At 38.6% G+C, this 19427-nt stretch overlaps 1 long non-coding RNA gene across 1 annotated transcript; it reads left to right on the forward strand.

Moving 5' to 3' along the window:
* Positions 1–9134: 9134 nt before the first annotated feature.
* On the forward strand, positions 9135–12331 carry LOC124117002. Its single transcript, XR_007219584.1, has 3 exons — positions 9135–9240; positions 10692–10760; positions 12242–12331. It is a non-coding gene; the product is annotated as an uncharacterized LOC124117002 (long non-coding RNA).
* The last annotated feature ends 7096 nt before the right edge of the window (positions 12332–19427 follow it).

Here is a 19427-nt window from a genome sequence, read left to right on the forward strand (position 1 = left end):
TTAGTTTATGCAAGGAGAGAATGAGGACCCATGCGGTCAGAAATAAGAAAAGAAAGAAGTAAAGGTTAGAAAATAATATGTGTCTACCAAAATGTCAATCTTCCAGGTTTGGGGTATTTCTTGATAATTGATGATGATGAGATGAGATGCATATTATGAACTTTAATTGAAACTGAATACACAACAACTTTGGGATGAGATGTATGTGTTGTGGACTTTGTTTGGAAATGAACTTGTAACAACGTTGAATGGTGTTCTCCATGGCATGTGGTGTTTGACGTGTGGCACGTGAACAACTGAGAACGAGAATGGAGATGGGAATGTAAATGTGACTTTTGGATGACTCTTGGATGAACTGACATTTATTGTGATCCTTACTAGCGTGATAAGATACATGAGTCACAAGCTGTCTTTCAGAGCGTCTATGGACACTCAGCAACTGACCACATCTTTACCTTGTACTCAGTATACAAAAACGTTTATGTACAAAAAGACAAAATTGGACGTTGTGTTTGTTGATTTATTGAAACGATTTTGTTAACGAGGTAATAATGTGGCAGTGTCTAAGATCAAATGTAATGTTTGAATACAAAATGCCACACACATTGAATCGGTGACTTTGTGTATATTAAGTGCTAAAACCAATCACTAAACATGTCAAAAGCTACATAAAAGATACCACTGGTTCTCTAAACCAACTTCCCGCCTCAGTCGAAAATGGTACTCGATCACGGCATAGAATCTATAATAAATAACTGGATAAATAACAACCAATCGGAAACCCGAGAAGCCATTACCCCGGAATTCATTATCGATATTATAGCATTGGGTTTATTCCAAACAATAATACATTTCATTTTGACTGATCTAATTACAAGCAAGTTATAGGCACAGCAATGGGAGCAAAATGACCCCGACTTATGCGACACTTGGCTATTTTTTTGAGGGAAATTATACTAAACAATTAATAAAGAATTAGGCATTGAATTAGGACAGGGATTTCAAAACAAATAGAAAAGATGATTGTTGTGTTTAGTGGAATGAGAGTGAAGAGGCGTTACAATGTTTGATAGACATTTTACAGACACTCCATCCACGTTTAACCTTTACTTTAAAGAACGATAAAAGTATTTCGTTCCTAGATGTAGTGGTTGCAATATCAAACAATAACATTGAAACCAACTAATTCCAAATAATATCTCAATTACAGTTCCTGTCACGCTCGTCTTATAAAAAACAGTGTCCCTTACTCATTAGAACGTAGAATCTGCGTAACAGTATCTGATGCAGATCGTGCACAATAATTTACTATTAGACACTAAGGAACTATCCAAGAGAAAAGTAGAAGACGCAATAAACAACTTATTTACCCAGGGCAGCTAACGTTTTCGTGAATCTTAGGACATCGATATGTTTACACACTGAAGCTGACGTTTCCGTGATTCTTGGGTCATCAATATATTCACACTTCAAAGCTGACGTTTTTGTCAATCTTACGTCATTAATATATTTAATCATTAAAGCTGACGTTTCCATGACTCTTGGGACATCACGAGATTTACACTTCAAAGCTGACGTTTAAATGAATCATGGGGCACTTTAACAGCTAACGTTTCTGTGAATGTTGGAACATAAATATATTTACACATTAAAGGTACGTTTCCGTGAATCTTAGGAAATCAATATATTAACACATTCAAGCTAACGCTTCAGTGAATCTTGGGACAGCAACATATTTACACTTTGAAGCTAACGTTTCTGTGAATGTTGGGACACCATTACCTTTAATATTGAAGGTAACGTTTCCTTGAATCTTGGGACATCAATATATTTACACATTAAAGCTGACGTTTCCGTGAATCTTGGGACATCAATATATTTACACATTAAAGCTGACGTTTCAGTGAATCTTTGGACAGCAATATATTTACACTTTGAAGCTAACGTTTCTGTGAATGTTGGGACACCATTACCTTTAATATTGAAGGTAACGTTTCCTTGAATCTTGGGACATCAATATATTTACACATTAAAGCTGACGTTTATGTGAATTTTGGGACACCATTACTTTTAATATTGAAGGTAACGTTTCCTTGAATCTTGGGACATCAATATATTTACACATTAAAGCTGACGTTTATGTGAATTTTGGGACACCGTTACTTTTAATATTGAAGGTAACGTTTCCTTGAATCTTGGGACATCAATATATTTACACTTTGAAGCGAATATTTCCGTGAATGTTTGACCATCAATATGTTTACACACTGAAGCTGACGTTTCCGTGAATCTTTGGACAGCAATATATTTATACATTGAAGCCATTGTGTTCGTGTATCATAACAATGATAAAAGCGGCGTTGAACCCAACTAACCCAGTGGAACAATGTCATGTTACACATCCAAGCTTGAAGTTATGTTGTCGGTGTATCTTGGAACATCAATATATCACCTTGAAGTTATATTGTCGGTGTATCTTGGAACATCAATATATCAAAACCTTGAAGTTATATTGTCGGTGTATCTTGGAACATCAATATATCAACACCTTGAAGTTATATTGTCGGTGTATCTTGGAACATCAATATATCAACACCTTGAAGTTATATTGTCGGTGTATCTTGGAACATCAATATATCAACACCTTGAAGTTATATTGTCGGTGTATCTTGGAACATCAATATATCACCTTGAAGTTATATTGTCGGTGTATCTTGGAACATCAATATATCAAAACCTTGAATTTATATTGTCGGTGTATCTTGGAACATCAATATATCAACACCTTGAAGTTATATTGTCGGTGTATCTTGGAACATCAATATATCAACACCTTGAAGTTATATTGTCGGTGTATCTTGGAACATCAATATATCAACACCTTGAAGTTATATTGTCGGTGTATCTTGGAACATCAATATATCACCTTGAAGTTATATTGTCGGTGTATCTTGGAACATCAATATATCAAAACCTTGAATTTATATTGTCGGTGTATCTTGGAACATCAATATATCAACACCTTGAAGTTATATTGTCGGTGTATCTTGGAACATCAATATATCAACACCTTGAAGTTATATTGTCGGTGTATCTTGGAACATCAATATATCACCTTGAAGTTATATTGTCGGTGTATCTTGGAACATCAATATATCAAAAAAGGAAGTTATATTGTCGGTGTATCTTGGAACATCAATATATCAACACCTTGAAGTTATATTGTCGGTGTATCTTGGAACATCAATATATCACCTTGAAGTTATATTGTCGGTGTATCTATGAACATCAATATATCACCTTGAAGTTATATTGTCGGTGTATCTTGGAACATCAATATATCACCTTGAAGTTATATTGTCGGTGTATCTTGGAACATCAATATATCAACACCTTGAAGTTATATTGTCGGTGTATCATTGGACAACCTTACCTTAAAGAACTGTTCTTTAAACAATCACTGGTTAGCCTTTATAAACCCTGCCACCCCCCACAACCGGATACTGCATCAATCAAATGCATTGTAATGCTACACTTTGTGATGTTAGGGGTTTCTTATACATCATAGATAAAAAAGTAATACTACATTATAAATAGTGAAGGCTTGAATGAGAATATACATGCAAGTATGTTAAACATATCTAAAACCGACTTCAGTTATCACCAACTCGTCCATTTACAAACTATGTATAATCTGCAAAATAGATTTTGAAATATCATATCTAAAATTAAACATGCACCATGATGATGGCGATGATGATGATGATGATGATGATGATGATGATGATGATGACATGGGTGTATTCCGCCTGCTTTAGTACACCTACATATATTAACACTTACTTTTGACAAATCCGCTGTGCAAGATAACAGTGATTCATCAATCAAGGTATTATCGGTTAATCCTTTGATCGATGTTTTTTTTTTAAACTCAACTGACCATTCCTTTCTTGCTGCGCTATCACGTGCATATTACATAATAGGTAGTACATTAACCACATCAGACATGGAAATAAAACCCAATCGTAGATTAAACAATTACCAAAGCCACAATGTGAACCACTGAGTGCTTTATTATCTTGGTACCCTCGTAGTCAGCGGTGAACGTTATTGAGATATTTTACAGACTGTGTCAGGTAATCGGAATAGTTCTAGCACTAATTATACCTGTAATAAAGTCATTAACTGAGCATCAAGTGAACGCAGACTAATACAAAGGTGGAGAATTATACCATGAAATATGGATGACAAGAAGGGAGAAGTAATTGTAGTATTATATGCAATTTGCCTGAAACAATTGCTGTTTAGTGTATCAACTGAATTTCATTTTGACAATAAAAATACGTACACGTATTTTCTATATACCAAACTACATAATTGTACATACACATTTACACAGGTAAATGAGTTTTCAAGGTGAAAGGTGATAGTAAGCATCACTCACTCAGAAGCGAGGATTCAAGGGGATTACCTCTCGCTGACAACAGGGTTTTCCAGTTGGCCCCTTGATGGTCAGAAGCCTAGTTCGTTGGGTCGCTGGGCTTACAACGATCCCAGGAGCATTGCTGTTCATCTGTTCATAGAATTACATTTCAATTCGGACTGACGTAGCATATAGGCCATAGTCCATTAGACTATATTGTCTGATCAAGAAGGGTCAGAATTGATACTGAGAATTGGATTCCTTACGCAGAGTTCCAGAATCTGGCTCGAGGCTTTCCACCGAAGTGTCAGTGTTTAATTAAGACCCATTGAAATCACACCTTATACGAAAGTACTTTTTTCCCGGTACCGTTTGTGGGTGTAAAGTTTAGGAAAATGTCACGAAGATCTGTATAAAATACTTTTGAACAATTCATCCATTCCCAGTCATTTCAACAGATCAGTGTCCATTCTCCTATTTTGTTTGGGGGCACGGGTGGCCCAGTCGTCTAAGGCGCTATGCAGAGTTGTTTTCCCTTGGGCACGCCAGAAACCTATGATTGTGGGTTCGAATCCCAGTTTGCACCGATTATGTTTCTAGGTTTGTCAGCACCATACCCGTGCTCGTGGGTTTCACCAAAGTGGTAAACCTCTGAGACCTGCATCACTTCGGGCTTTCCTCCCACATTAAGCTGACACGCCGTGATATAACTGGAATACTGTTAAAAGCGGCGTTAAAACCAACTCACCCACCAATGTTGTTGAATATATACAGAATAACCTTCTCTCCACTCGGAAAAGTGCTTTGTCTGTTCCTGGAGATTGAATGGTGTTACGAGCCACGACTTCGAATCAAAATAATGATTGTTCTCTAAACAGATATTTTTGCATTTACTCGAAGCTCAAGGGTTATTCTCTAATTCACGCAAACAGTCCCTTGACATATGAAGCTTCTACGCCAATATCACCGCTAAAGCTATTAACTAATCAAATTTATTGATTACTCTGAATGTCATTTATATAAACATGTAGCAACACAAGTATGGACAAATCAGTTGGTAAAACACAGTTAATGATGTTAAAGGTGCTCTCACGAAGACCTCGAACTATCATTCTTCTATACTAGACATTGTACTGGCAAGGACTACGTGCACATCGACATGTCTTAAATCACATCAACACGTGTGGATATTTACTGCAGTGTGTACAGCTAATGGTTCCTTGCTTTAATTGTAATCAACATCGTGAAGATGAAAATCATGTTTTATTCGAATGTCCACTATACGATGATCTAAGATCTACATTATTTACGGGTATAACGGCTAAAATGTCCGACTTTTTAAACGAAATCGTGTGTCCTTTTTAAACATGATATATTGCTATAAGGTTAAAACGTTTTTAATCTGTATATATCATACAGAAAATCCCCAAGAAAACTCAGAAAAAAAGGAAAGAAAAATTTCTGAGTTTTCTTGGTGATGTTCTGTGTTGTCTGTTGTAGTAGCTGTTCGGGGTAGTGGTTGCACTACCCGGTCAACAATCTGCACCCTTTGAGATCAGCCTCCCCTACTTTGGAACAGTTAGCCACAAAATTCAGAGACTCCTAAAGAAACAGGCCAACATGGAAGTCAATTTCAAAAGAAGTCACAGCATTCAGAACACAATTAAATCCACAGGAAAACCGCCATCCAGCCACAAGCTAGAACCATCAGGAGCAGTGTACCACATTCCCTGCAACTGTGGATAAGCTTACATAAGAGAAACATCCAGGCCCCTCAAAAGATTAGTCTAAAAAATGACTCTAAATCAGCTCTGTCTGAAAGTGATATATTTTTAGCTTATGATCTAATTGTGATCGTACAATGGATTCTGATTTTAGCAGACATTTCTTATAATCATGGACTTTTTGGGTCGCTTTACGAACATTACAATAAGAGTTGACATTGTTGTTTTGCAGTGTATTTTATTGATTAGCAATAATTGTAGCTGTGTTGCAGTTGTTTCTGTTGGGATTCGGTAGACGTTTCTTGCATTGTGTTTGGAGAGGGATTAGTCGTCAGGAAGTTACTATATTTAGATGCTAGTGTTGCGTGTAAACTTCCGGTAGGCTGTGGACTCATGCAGAAAATTCTGTGATACCGCTAGACTGGTGAGGGCACTGTAGAAATGTCCAGTAGTTGGTTAGGCTGTATTTCTAGTGGGGCAAGGACGTGTTTACGTATCTCTCACGCATTATCATCGCTTCGGTACCAGCTTTCATGTGAGGATCGCGCATCATGCCTGATTCCTGCTTAACCTATCTGGGAAGCTTGACCACTGTCGCCGCTGGGTGAATATATATTATTATCACTGACTTTTGCTATCACCACTGTATTGTTTTAGTTGATACTGACCACGGCCATCATATTATATATTGCCATTGAATATTGTATTACCGCTATATTGTGTACTGCCATTGAATATTGTATTACCGCTATAGTGTGTACTGCCATTGAATATTGTATTACCGCTATAGTGTGTACTGCCATTGAATATTGTATTACCGCTATAGTGTGTACTGCCATTGAATATTGTATTACCGCTATAGTGTGTACTGCCATTGAATATTGTATTACCGCTATATTGTGTACTGCCATTGAATATTGTATTACCGCTATAGTGTGTACTGCCATTGAATATTGTATTACCGCTATATTGTGTACTGCCATTGAATATTGTATTACCGCTATATTGTGTACTGCCATTGAATATTGTATTACCGCTATAGTGTGTACTGCCATTGAATATTGTATTACCGCTATATTGTGTACTGCCATTGAATATTGTATTACCGCTATAGTGTGTACTGCCATTGAATATTGTATTACCGCTATAGTGTGTACTGCCATTGAATATTGTATTACCGCTATAGTGTGTACTGCCATTGAATATTGTATTACCGCTATATTGTGTACTGCCATTGAATATTGTATTACCGCTATAGTGTGTACTGCCATTGAATATTGTATTACCGCTATATTGTGTACTGCCATTGAATATTGTATTACCGCTATAGTGTGTACTGCCATTGAATATTGTATTACCGCTATAGTGTGTACTGCCATTGAATATTGTATTACCGCTATAGTGTGTACTGCCATTGAATATTGTATTACCGCTATAGTGTGTACTGCCATTGAATATTGTATTACCGCTATATTGTGTACTGCCATTGAATATTGTATTACCGCTATAGTGTGTACTGCCATTGAATATTGTATTACCGCTATATTGTGTACTGCCATTGAATATTGTATTACCGCTATATTGTGTACTGCCATTGAATATTGTATTACCGCTATAGTGTGTACTGCCATTGAATATTGTATTACCGCTATAGTGTGTACTGCCATTGTAATTTCTGTTCAGTAATTTGTGTTGATGTGTAAACCTGGTTAATTTTTGTAATACAGTTGTTGATTGTATAACGCTTGTTGAGTGTTTCTTGTTTTGACACTAGGTTCTTTTACGTACAGTTTCTGGGTTAACATATTGTTTCAATATGGGAATCGACACGAGACAACATGTTTTTTTCCGATATAATATAGAGGCTCCTTTCAAATGCATTGTTTGCACAGTTTCATTAATCCAAGCAACACGAAGGGATATCAACAGCAAACACAATACACACGAACGATGATTTAACAACCTTTCACACGTGTCAATATTTGATGATGCGTTAGAAGCCGATGACGGTATTTGAAGATAACGGACATATAAAAAGCACCCGCTCCTCCAGCAAAGAAAACCATCAGCAAAGCTGTACTTGAACACACTGGTTTTCAATATTGTGTCGGCCTCACAGAAGATATGTGTCTATCAAAGGTGCATCCACTCGATAGTGTTGATGCAGAGAAATGCGTCAATCACATGAGTATGCAAGATATGCTGAAGCCATTTATGACAATTATAAACACTGCGGGGATGCACATGCCAATTAAAAGAGGAACAACGTCCAATGCAATGAGTGTCGTTTACTCTGTCATCATCCAAATCGTGTTATGGTCCACCTTGTGTCGGTTCTTCATTCGCTCCACAGATGAGGTTTATACTGTTGAATCATGGATGGCAGTATTATCGTACGTAGGATTTCAGTTTAGTGGTATGTATTTTGGCAGCGCGACATGTGTCAGTATTAACAAGCACCTGCCCAAGTTCTTCCGAAAATATGATTCCTACAGAGACACGTATGTCTCCGCGATGGACAACGCATCTCTCAGGCGCTGTATCAAGATGCTGCCTCTCTTTGCTGCTTCTGTGGTCGTCATTGTTCTGCCTGTTGCTTACTTTATATCACTTCACGACGTCGACCCTGATGTGATTTATCTGAAACCTATGAGACTGCTCCCACGAGAATATTACCCCACCGTAAAAACTGTATTCTTTATTGTGTTTTACGTAAATGTAATACAGGTAGAATTTTTCTTGATATTATTCTATTTCCTTACCTATTGCCTATTCAAGGAGTTCAAACAGCTAAACGTTCAGTTAAGCAATAAACTTGACAATCAGGAAGGTGAAGAGCCAGCGTCACATATTGAGAGAATTCGTCGAAAGTTTGAAGACACGTGTTCCCTTGTCAGCACGATAAGCGACGTGTTCATGCATATGATCGGTTCTGGCTATGCCGCGGCAGTTCCCATCACCTGTTTCATGCTGTATGGTTTGATAAATGATGAGTTGATGAAGAAAGAATATACAATGTTGATAACATGTATAGTAATCAACATTGTCATGGTTGGATCAACGATTCTCACATCAGTGGCCCTGAACATCAAGGTATGTATAAAAATTGCTAACCTCGTCAGGTCGAGGAGGTAGATTTAGCTCTGGTTGGAACATGACGAGTCAGGTCACACAAGTCGTTTATCACTTTCCTCGTTTGCATGTTTCTTCCTTTGCATGTTGCTAACAAATCAAAGATTATTATCTGGAGGATGTTGGATTCGACTCCACGGTCAGTGGCGTGTGGTAAAATGCATGTAATCCTAACTATACACATGTTCTATTTTGCATCCTACTGGTTCTTTAAAAATCATCATTGATCAAAGACGTGTGTAATTACTATTACCTTAAATGTTTAAATTGGATATTGTGACATAGATGTGTAACATTAATGTTAACATTTTTAAATTAAGAGTAATTTTTACGTTAATAGTTGTAACATAGGTGCATGTTGGTCACGCCGAAGACCCGGGTTCGATTCACTACATTCAGATACAATGTGAGAAGCCCATTTCACTCACTCACTCACTCACTCACTCACTCACTCACTCACTCACTCACTCAACCACTCACTCACTCAATCAACCACTCACTCACTCACTCAACCACTCAACCACTCAACCACCCACTCACTCATGTTGGTCACTCATGTTAGTCACACCGAAGACCCGGGCTCGCTTCACCACATTCAGATACAATGTGAGAAGCCCATTTCTGGTGTCACTCATGGATCACCTGCATTGATTGTTGACCACAATTGCTTCCAGGTCAGTATAGATTCGGAGCGACATTGCTCATTGTAAGATGTTGCACACAATATGAATTACTTGTGTTATTTACAACATCTTCCCGAGGCAAGTGAGTTAACTGACTATAAAAGTCCAGTTTCCACCCTTGCCGAACTAGGCTGGCATTATGGAGTTACATTTTGGCTGGGCTAACGAGTCTATGCATAATCCAATCAAAATCGCGCACCGAAATCGAAATCCGGTTCGTAGAGTGTCATGCAGATTTCGGTCGACTGCAGGATTTGCAAAGCATGTGCACCGCTAACTCGTTGTCAACAGATATTTTCTAAATCTTTTCATGTTTTTAATCTAGGTGCTCACGTGATTTGATGCACTTCGCGATGTAAGACTCGTTTTATCACAATATAGATCTTGATTATCGATCAGATCGTCTTGACGGGGCGCCACCGTTTTGTTTGAAGCAAATGCAAGTGATACGAGAGGTTGAATCTGATTGGTCAATAGGAGAGGCATAGAAAGGACATAACTCGTAATAGCCACTGGTGGCGCTACGATCGAGCCCAGGAATTCCAGCCTAGTTCGGCAAGGGTGGAAACTGGACTTTTAAAGTCAGTTAACTCTCTTGCCTCGGGAAGATGTATTTACAACGGGTCATCTTGATACAAGTGACTGCTCTGACTTCAGAGTTAAACATTATTCACTCACAAACCCAATTACTAACAATATATAACAATATATAACCGTGTATCTTTACAGGCACATTCGTCGCTGATGTATATTTTGAATGCTGACTTGTCCACACTGTCAGACACAAGTTTAAACATTGTAAGTATCCTCTGCACCTTGTACAAGATGCAATCAAACATTCATCTCCCCAAACCAAACATATCTAAACCAATTCTGTTAAATGGCTGACAGAGTGTTGCAGATATCCATACAAATTTAATACCGAAAATGAATTCGTCATTTCTGCATGGATTTGGATTGATTTGTGTGGAAAAAGTGAGGTACTGCAGGAATTTGGTGAAAAGATGGCAAAACGCAAAAACACAACCACGTGAGAGCCTGACGCCGAAACACATCAACTTGACATGCACGTGCAACAACACTTGTTGGGCCTATAAAAACGTTGACTTTTCATTTTTATTATTTCGAAAAGTTCCATGTTATCTGTGTAAAATGTTCCGTTGACGTAATCATAAGGTTACAGTTATATCATATCATATTAGTGTAGGAGTCATGTCCAAAAAAGTTGGATAGTCCACCAGTGTGGGTATCGTTCTGTCAGACTAGGGCTCAGACCAATGGAACGTGACATCGAGGTGAGGTGAAATTGGGTTTAACGTCGCGTCCAAGATTATTGCACTTATATAGCGACGTGCATGCACGTGTATGTGTGTGTGTGGCTGCTTGTACTAGTCCGGACTGATGCCGATTTATAGTGCTAGCTCACTGAGATACCATGCCGCAGTTTAACATGAATACCCCACTCAGACACAGTATACTGACTCCGAGCCGACCAGTCCTTGTTTTAGCCCCTTTAATGCCGAGCGCCAGGCAGGGTAACAACAAGTACAATCTTTTAACGTCTTTTTGTATGACGCGGCCCGGGATCGAACCCTGGACCTTCCGCTCTCCGGGCGGACGCTCTACCATTAGACAACGGAGGCGGTCACGTGACATCGAACAGGCGATCAGCGGATCTTTATCCAGTCTGAAGTAAGCATCTCTGCACAACAAGATGCGACCCTGAAGACGACTTGGTCATCTGTGTCTTGAGGACCGCCTCCGTGGTCTAGTGGTAGAGCGTCCGCCCGGAGAGCGGAAGGTCCGGGGTTCGATCCCCGACCGCGTCATACCAAAAGACGTTAAAAGATTGTACTTGTTGTTACCCTGTCTGGCGCTCGGTATTAAGGGGCTAAAACAAGGACTGGTCGGCTCGGAGTCAGTATACTGTGTCTGAGTGGGGTATTCATGTTAAAAACTGCGGCATGGTATCTCAGTGAGCTAGCACTATAAATCGGCATCAGTCCGGACTAGTACAAGCAGCCACACAAACACACACGTACATGCACGTCGCTATATAAGTGCAATAATCTTGGACACGACGTTAAACCCCATTTCACCTCACCTCATCTGTGTCTTGTTATTCGCCTCAGTATACATTCTAATGAAAAGCCCACAGTTTGTTTTAGCACACTGATACCCCACTGTTACATCTTTCCATATACGTATTTCAAATAAATTCATATTGATAATAGATGCATTGATAATATGAGTTATGAGAAAATTGAAATTCGTTTCAGATCAACATCTTCATAACACGACTCACAACCACCAAGATAGGGTATACCATATATAATCTCTTCACGATCGACAACTCGACCATCCTAATGGTAAGCACTTTCTTCTTTGGTAAAGGGTAGGTCGTCAGACGAAACGCTTACTATCCGACTAGCATGTACCTACATGTACAGTCTGCACTTACATTAAAGTATTAGACACCAGACACAAGTAATGCAAAATCTCCTTTGTTTATCTGTAGCTCAGAAATGATGATTTCTCGATGTACTTCAGTTTTTTGTCCCCTAAACGTATGAGGGGGCACGGGTGGTCCAGTCGTCTAAGGCGCCGCGATTCACTATGCAGAGTTACGTCCCTTGGGCACGCCAGAAACCTATGATTGTTGGTTCGAAAACCGGTTCACCCCGATTATGTTTCCAGGTTTGTCAGCACCATACCCATGCTCGTGGGTTTCACCGAAGTGGTAAACGTCTGAGACCTGCATCACTTCGGGCTTTCCTCCCACATTAAGCTGACACGCCGTGATATAACACGAATACGGTTAAAGCGGCGTAAAACCAAACTCACTCACTCTAAACGGATGTGCGTTATAATGCTGAACAATGTGAGCGTTCATACGCAGAGGTACTGAGTGGAATATAAATATCTAGTGAGTTCACTTCATTGCAAAATCAATCTGTAGTCAGTTTTGGAGTGGACACGAGCATACAGAGACCCGTTTAAGCCTTGTCATATTACTTCTTATGGGTAATGAAATCCCGTTAATCCAGATGCTACTGTTTCTTGTGAAATCGTCCGGTTTTATACCTTTCGGGATTACCTCATGATAATATATATTACTCTCTCTTTAGTTAAGCAAAGACGCTCAATAAAGATACTGTCCAGATGCGGGATTTCAGGACTTACAGTGTCCGGACTTGTGGGGGTTCATTGTAAACCGAGGTTTCTCCTCATAACTATCAGTTATTGTTATACTACTTTGCTTCAGCTCTCCGGGACCTTGCTGACATATGTGCTGGTGGTGTTACAGTTCAAATGAAGTGCCATTCTTCATGGATGTCAACCATGCTTTTCACGTTTCTAATAGTGGAAACAGATACATTGAAAATGTTAAGTTCCCATGTTGTGTTACGCATAATACGTGGGACAAAATAAAGAACATAGTATCCACGCAGTTAAAAACATGGATAGTGTGAGATTGTTCAACTTGCGATTTGGACCCATATATGCAAGAAGGGCAATTCCGGAACATCAAGCATGTGTGTCTGCATTCAATTTAGTTTTTGTTTGTTTTTGCAAATTTGATGACATATGTGTTTGTGCTGATCGGGATTTATTTGGAAGAACTTTGTCACAGAATGAACGTTCTTCATCTGCATGATTTGATTTGGCTGTACACTGTTGTCACTCTAATTCTTTAGAAGATGTTAATGCGTGAATTGCGATTCGTCAAATTAGATATGATCAGTCTGTAACACGCAATACACTAGTAACGTGCAATACTGTAGCATTCGCCTATGGATCTAATAAAAATGGTTAAATAAATGGAATTCACTTGTTAGTTATAAACTGGTCATGTGAATCGATGAAAATAAAGGTCCTGTTTCAGGTTATCTAATTTGCAAGTTTTGTAACTAGGATACAACTTAAATGTTTTGGTAACGTATTTCAGGGATATATGACTTCGTAGTATTATAATGCTTTTAATGCTGTTCAATGGTTATAAAGCATCTTGTTGTGGAATTACCGCTTCTCTGAACAGTATTTCTGATTTTAACGCTGCATCAGACATTTATTATTTTGGTGGAACCCATGAGGTCTCTTTTGCAGATGTTTTCTCCTCGAAAATGTCATATCAAAGTACGGGATTAACTCTGCTGGGTTGATTATGCTATGGATATAGTGAACCTATGGTTTTAGTGAAGCTCAGTAACAGCTGACTCCTTCAATATCTATGTTCATCTTTGATCCATCATGTTAGCAAATGCAGTACAACTTAGTCCTATGCATCTTGCTAACCTAAACTAAACACCTCTGGTTTAAAGACATCACTTCCGGTTTTGGAAAAACAAATGCTCAGTGCAAGACAACTTCAAAACAGAAACTTTCATGTCTGAAGCTACATTAATAAGAAAGTTATGTGCACTTCCGGTTTAATGATATCACTTCCGGTATCCAGCAAGATAATTTCAAATATAAAATCCTTTGTCTCTAGTTGCCTTAAAAAGACTATGGCCTTGGCCAATGACATGACATACAATGTATCAATTTGTCAAAATGTCCTGAGGCTATGATATCCCGAAGATCTCCAAGCATCGCGTGGCTAATCACATTGTGCGGCGGTCAAAGTCAGGCAAAACCTTACAGAATCCCTATTTACATGGTGATGCTTAATTACCATTTCCACAATAATAGCGATAGAAATGGCACTTGCAACGTTATTACTGTTTACCTTATTGTGATACAGGCAGTATTTTCCCTGGCATTTCTTTCTGTTTTCTCACCTATTTCCTGTTGAAGGAGTTGAAACAGCTTAACGCTGATGTAAACAGTTTGTTTGGCAACAAAGAGGGAGATGCACCGAAGTCATTTATTGAGAGAATACGTCACCAGTTTGAAGACACCTGTTCTCCAGTTTAGACGATTAACACGATAAGTGTCTGACTATATTGCTTCGGTTCCCATCAACTGTATGATAACATCTTACATTGTAAGGTAGCTGGTGAGCGTGTGCTTTACACACGGCGTGTTAGTTTTGATTGGAAGAAAGAGAAACAAGTCGTTTATCACTTTTGTGATGCTCACAAGCATCATTTTTTTATAGGGAGGATACTGTATCCAATCCAGGATACAAACTTCACAGATCACCTCCATGTCATTGGATTGTTCATTCATTCCTCTCTACATCCTGAACCCACAGTACGGTTTATGGGTCAGCGTATGTCTATGAATGTGTAATCTCCCTGCTGGTAAGGTAGTTATCATACCTCAAGGCGTAAGACTTTGCACACACCTTGCATAATTGATGAACGTGACCGAAACAGTTTAACAAAGGGTCATTGTGATTTAGGTGGAATGTCTCTGAATGCAGAGATAATCAATACTCACTGCCCAAATTACTAACAATATCATATTGTTACAGGCACATTCCTCCCTGGTGTATCTTTTGACGGCTTTCAGATGCACATTTAAACATTGTAGTTTTAATGCACCATTTGTATCTCCCTACGTTTAATTCTAGTACCCTCCCATAAACAGTTCCAAACCCATCGTAATTGTTTTACAGTTTATGTATTTATTTTAAGTATTTAAACATTGATAGTATTTTCAAACGGTGAATTTGATCTATATGTTCCGCTTATCGTAAACACAGAATTAAGCAGTTCTCCCAGGCTTACAGTCCTACTCAGAATGTAACTGGGATTCGAACCGCGAAAAAGCGAAGGACACATCTCTGCACAGCACGATGCGGCAGCTTTGTCCCTCGGGCCATGCATCCACAATCCTTAGTAAATACCCCTATTACAATATCACTGTCGGTGTAAGCACATTGCTATCTCACATTTTCCATGTAAACCTTCTTTTTAATAAATCACTCATTGATGATGTCATAATTTTTGCATTTGGATTTTATTTCAGACCAACATTGTTAGACTCACAATCACATAAATAAGGTATACAGTATACAGTATACGATCTCGTAACAATCGACTGTTCGACAATCCTAATGCAAAGTGTTTTATTCTTTGGTACAACTAGATCGGCAGGCAAAATGTTACATGTTGAAAATCAGACATATTAAGTAGATATCCGCTTTCAAAAAGTTACGAACAAAATTCGCTAATGTAGCCAATTGTTCATTAAATGCTCACATTAGTCCGGACTTGTACAAGCAGCCACACACGTGCATGTACATCGCTATTTAAAGGGCAAGTTCACACGGAAATGAACCTATTTTTCTTGTACTTTTTCCACATTAAAAGTGTTAACCTAGAAGTGTCATAGACAAAAATATAAAAATATCACAATTAATCAACATATTTTTCGCATTAAAACGATTTATATTTTTCACATTAACCAAGTGTTCTATTTCCACAACAAAAACACCATGGCTTATGCCCCTTGCAATATGACGTCATTGGTGCCAATTGATAAACATTATGACGTCATCATGCTTTGTTAGAGCCGCTTCACGTGGTGTAGGTCTAGGTGTGTGATTCTAGCGTCTCAGAAGCCAGCCAGCATAGTGTTATGCTGAGTCACCACTGCGCCGGAGTGTGTCGTAGGCCATGTTGTTTTACCGCAAACTGGTACTTGATATCTTTTGCGTTGAGAATAGACAGGGACCCAGTTGAATTGGCACCAATTACGTCATAATCTAAGGGGGATAACTCAGGCCTGTTTAGCTCGAAAAACGAAGGCCTCATAACGGCATATCATTTTCACACTATTGTGAGCTTCCTACTTTCACTGTGAAAAAAATGAGTGTATATTTTCAAACACAGATACTAATTAATTCTAAAATTGCGTTTTGTTTAGAAAAAGAAAGAAAGTGTTTTTTGCGTGTACACTTCCCCTTTAAGCGACGTGCATGCATGTGTGTGGCTGCTTGTACTAGTCCTGACTAATGCCGGGTTTATAGTTAGCCCACTCAGTTACCATGCCTTGTTTGAAATTTGTATAACGGTAATTGACGAATTGTATTAAGTTCATTGAAAGGCATTATTCCATAATCATTACAGAGATCTTTAATAGTGTTTATTCGATGTTTAAAACAATTCCTTATGATAAAATCTTTTTTTTTAACTGACGGTTACACCAAAGAGGTTCTCATAGTACATAAATTAATTATATGTCTTCAATAAAATGTTCCCCATATATATGTGTAAATAGTATTTGATAATGCCTCCATTGAAAAATTATGTTGTTTTGTGGTAGGATGTTAGGGTATAACAGATTTGTTTTCAGAACTGACACGTTTAGAGAATCTATAATGGCCTTTACTTCTATCATTCTCAGTTCTCAAATAATTTGTAAACATTTTGTTTAATTGAGAATGACTCCCCCATAGAGAAACAAATATTTTTGTATCATCAGCATAGTGTATGAGCGCCACATGATTTTGTTTGATACCTTTTATTGCATTAACAGTACGGCTCATTATTCTCAAAATGTCTGCAACCAGCAGGAATAGATAAGGGGACAGTGAGTCGCCCTGTCAGCATTCCCTTTCATATGGAAGATGAAGACAGGTGTCAATTTTGTGTGACACAAAAGGAAGTATTATTGACTTCCTCATTATTTTGTCATCTGAGAACATCAATCCTACATTGTGTGAACATATCGCCACATAATATCAGTTAACTCAATACCCTAACTCAGTATTCGCCTGAGGGCGATCGGGTAGCCTAGTGGTTAAGAGTTCGCTCGACACGCCGAGGACCCGGGTTCTATTCCCGACATGGGTACAATGTGAGAAGCCCATTTCTGGTGTCCCCGCCGTGATATTGCTAGAACTTTGCTGAAAGCTTCGTAAAACCAAACTTACTCACTCACTCAGTATTCGCCTGGCGACGGGGCAAGGAGTAGCCCTGAAACTTCGTTTAAATAATAAAGAAATGTTATCCATAAAAAAATTGTTTTCAGTAACCACTTGTTAATACGAGGACGGTTGTTTATGCTAAGGTGTATTTAATACAGCATACCAACATCTTTCAGTCATATCATTTATTATTTCTGGAAATATTTACTTAACTTAGATTAACTGTGATCAGCTGTGTGAGCTTCTTCATTTTTTTGTGGAACGGATGACCTTATTGTTTATGGCTGTAGCATGGCTTATCGAAATGATTTCGATCATACCACAAACGGATGGATCTCTGAGCTTGAGAAATCCTCTCAAATGCTGGTGAAATATACCGTCACGCTTTCACTCAGCATTCTGTTAACTGAAACTAATATTCTCACATACAACGCCCTAATACATTTCCTATGCACTTATCTGACACAAGCAAATTAATAATGTGTTCAGGTCGTGTCTATTTGTTTTACGAATACATGGAAAATCAGTTCATGGGGGTACGTGTGACTCAGTGATTAGGGGACAAATTTGCCATTCTGAGCTGAGGACTTTGGCGTGGACGAATTCTAGCACCGTGGGTTCGAGATCAGCGGATCAGGATACAACCAACTTAATTTGCGCCTACATTGCGTATATTCATTGTTTATAAAATCTCTTTCTATCGTCCGTAATTCACGAACACAGATATGGAAGCCGAAGCCATCATAGTGTATTTGTATTTTTCATATAGCTGTATCATAACGGACAATGCAACATTGTGGAAGCGAAGAATTCAATTAGATCCATAAGGATTGAAAAGCCTTCACTGCATCCAGTACTCACCACACCACCAGTTTCAATGTCTTTTGGTCGAAAATTGTTGACGTTGTACAGTAAACTACGGTTATTACGAACACGCTTAAAACGTACTGACGGATATAACGAACTTACTTTTTTGCTATTTGCTGTAGTTATGTTGTATATATGCTTATAACGAACTGCGGTTATAACGAACTAAAATTAGTAGTCCCTTTGAGTTCGTTATAACCGTACTGTATATTCACAAATATTGAATTGCATTGCCATCCAATTTTCTATTAACTAATGTTATGTTGAAATCATTGTCTAATGGATGTATAATGAATGACTGTCTCTACCAGATGCGTGCTTCGATGGTGCTGGTGTATTCATGTTCAGGTATTGATGGGGGGTACGGGTGGCCCAGTCGTCCAAGGCACCGTAGTTAGCGGTGTAGAGTTGCGTCCCTTGGGCACACAAGAAACCTGTGATTGTGGGTTCTAATTCCGGTTCGCCCAGATTATGTTTTTAGGTTTGTCAGCACCATACCCGTGCTCGTGTGTTTCACCGAAGTGGTAAACGTCTGAGACCTGCATCACTTCGGGCTTTCCTCCCACAGTAACCTGTCACACTACTGTGGAAGTGATGTAACGAGAATACTGTTCAAAGCGGCGTTATAACCAACTCGCTCACTCCTAACGCAGTATTTGTTTCTATTACGTATCTATGATAACGCAACTGGCTTCCATCAGCGCTGATGACTGTAACGTGTTGGCTTTCATTGTCTATTTCTTATCACCTATCAGCGGCTATCATCTGTTGGCTTCCCT

This window comes from Haliotis rufescens, unplaced genomic scaffold (genome assembly GCF_023055435.1).
Source record: "Haliotis rufescens isolate VD_foot unplaced genomic scaffold, xgHalRufe1.0.p SCAF_9, whole genome shotgun sequence".
NCBI classification, from domain to species: domain Eukaryota; kingdom Metazoa; phylum Mollusca; class Gastropoda; order Lepetellida; family Haliotidae; genus Haliotis; species Haliotis rufescens.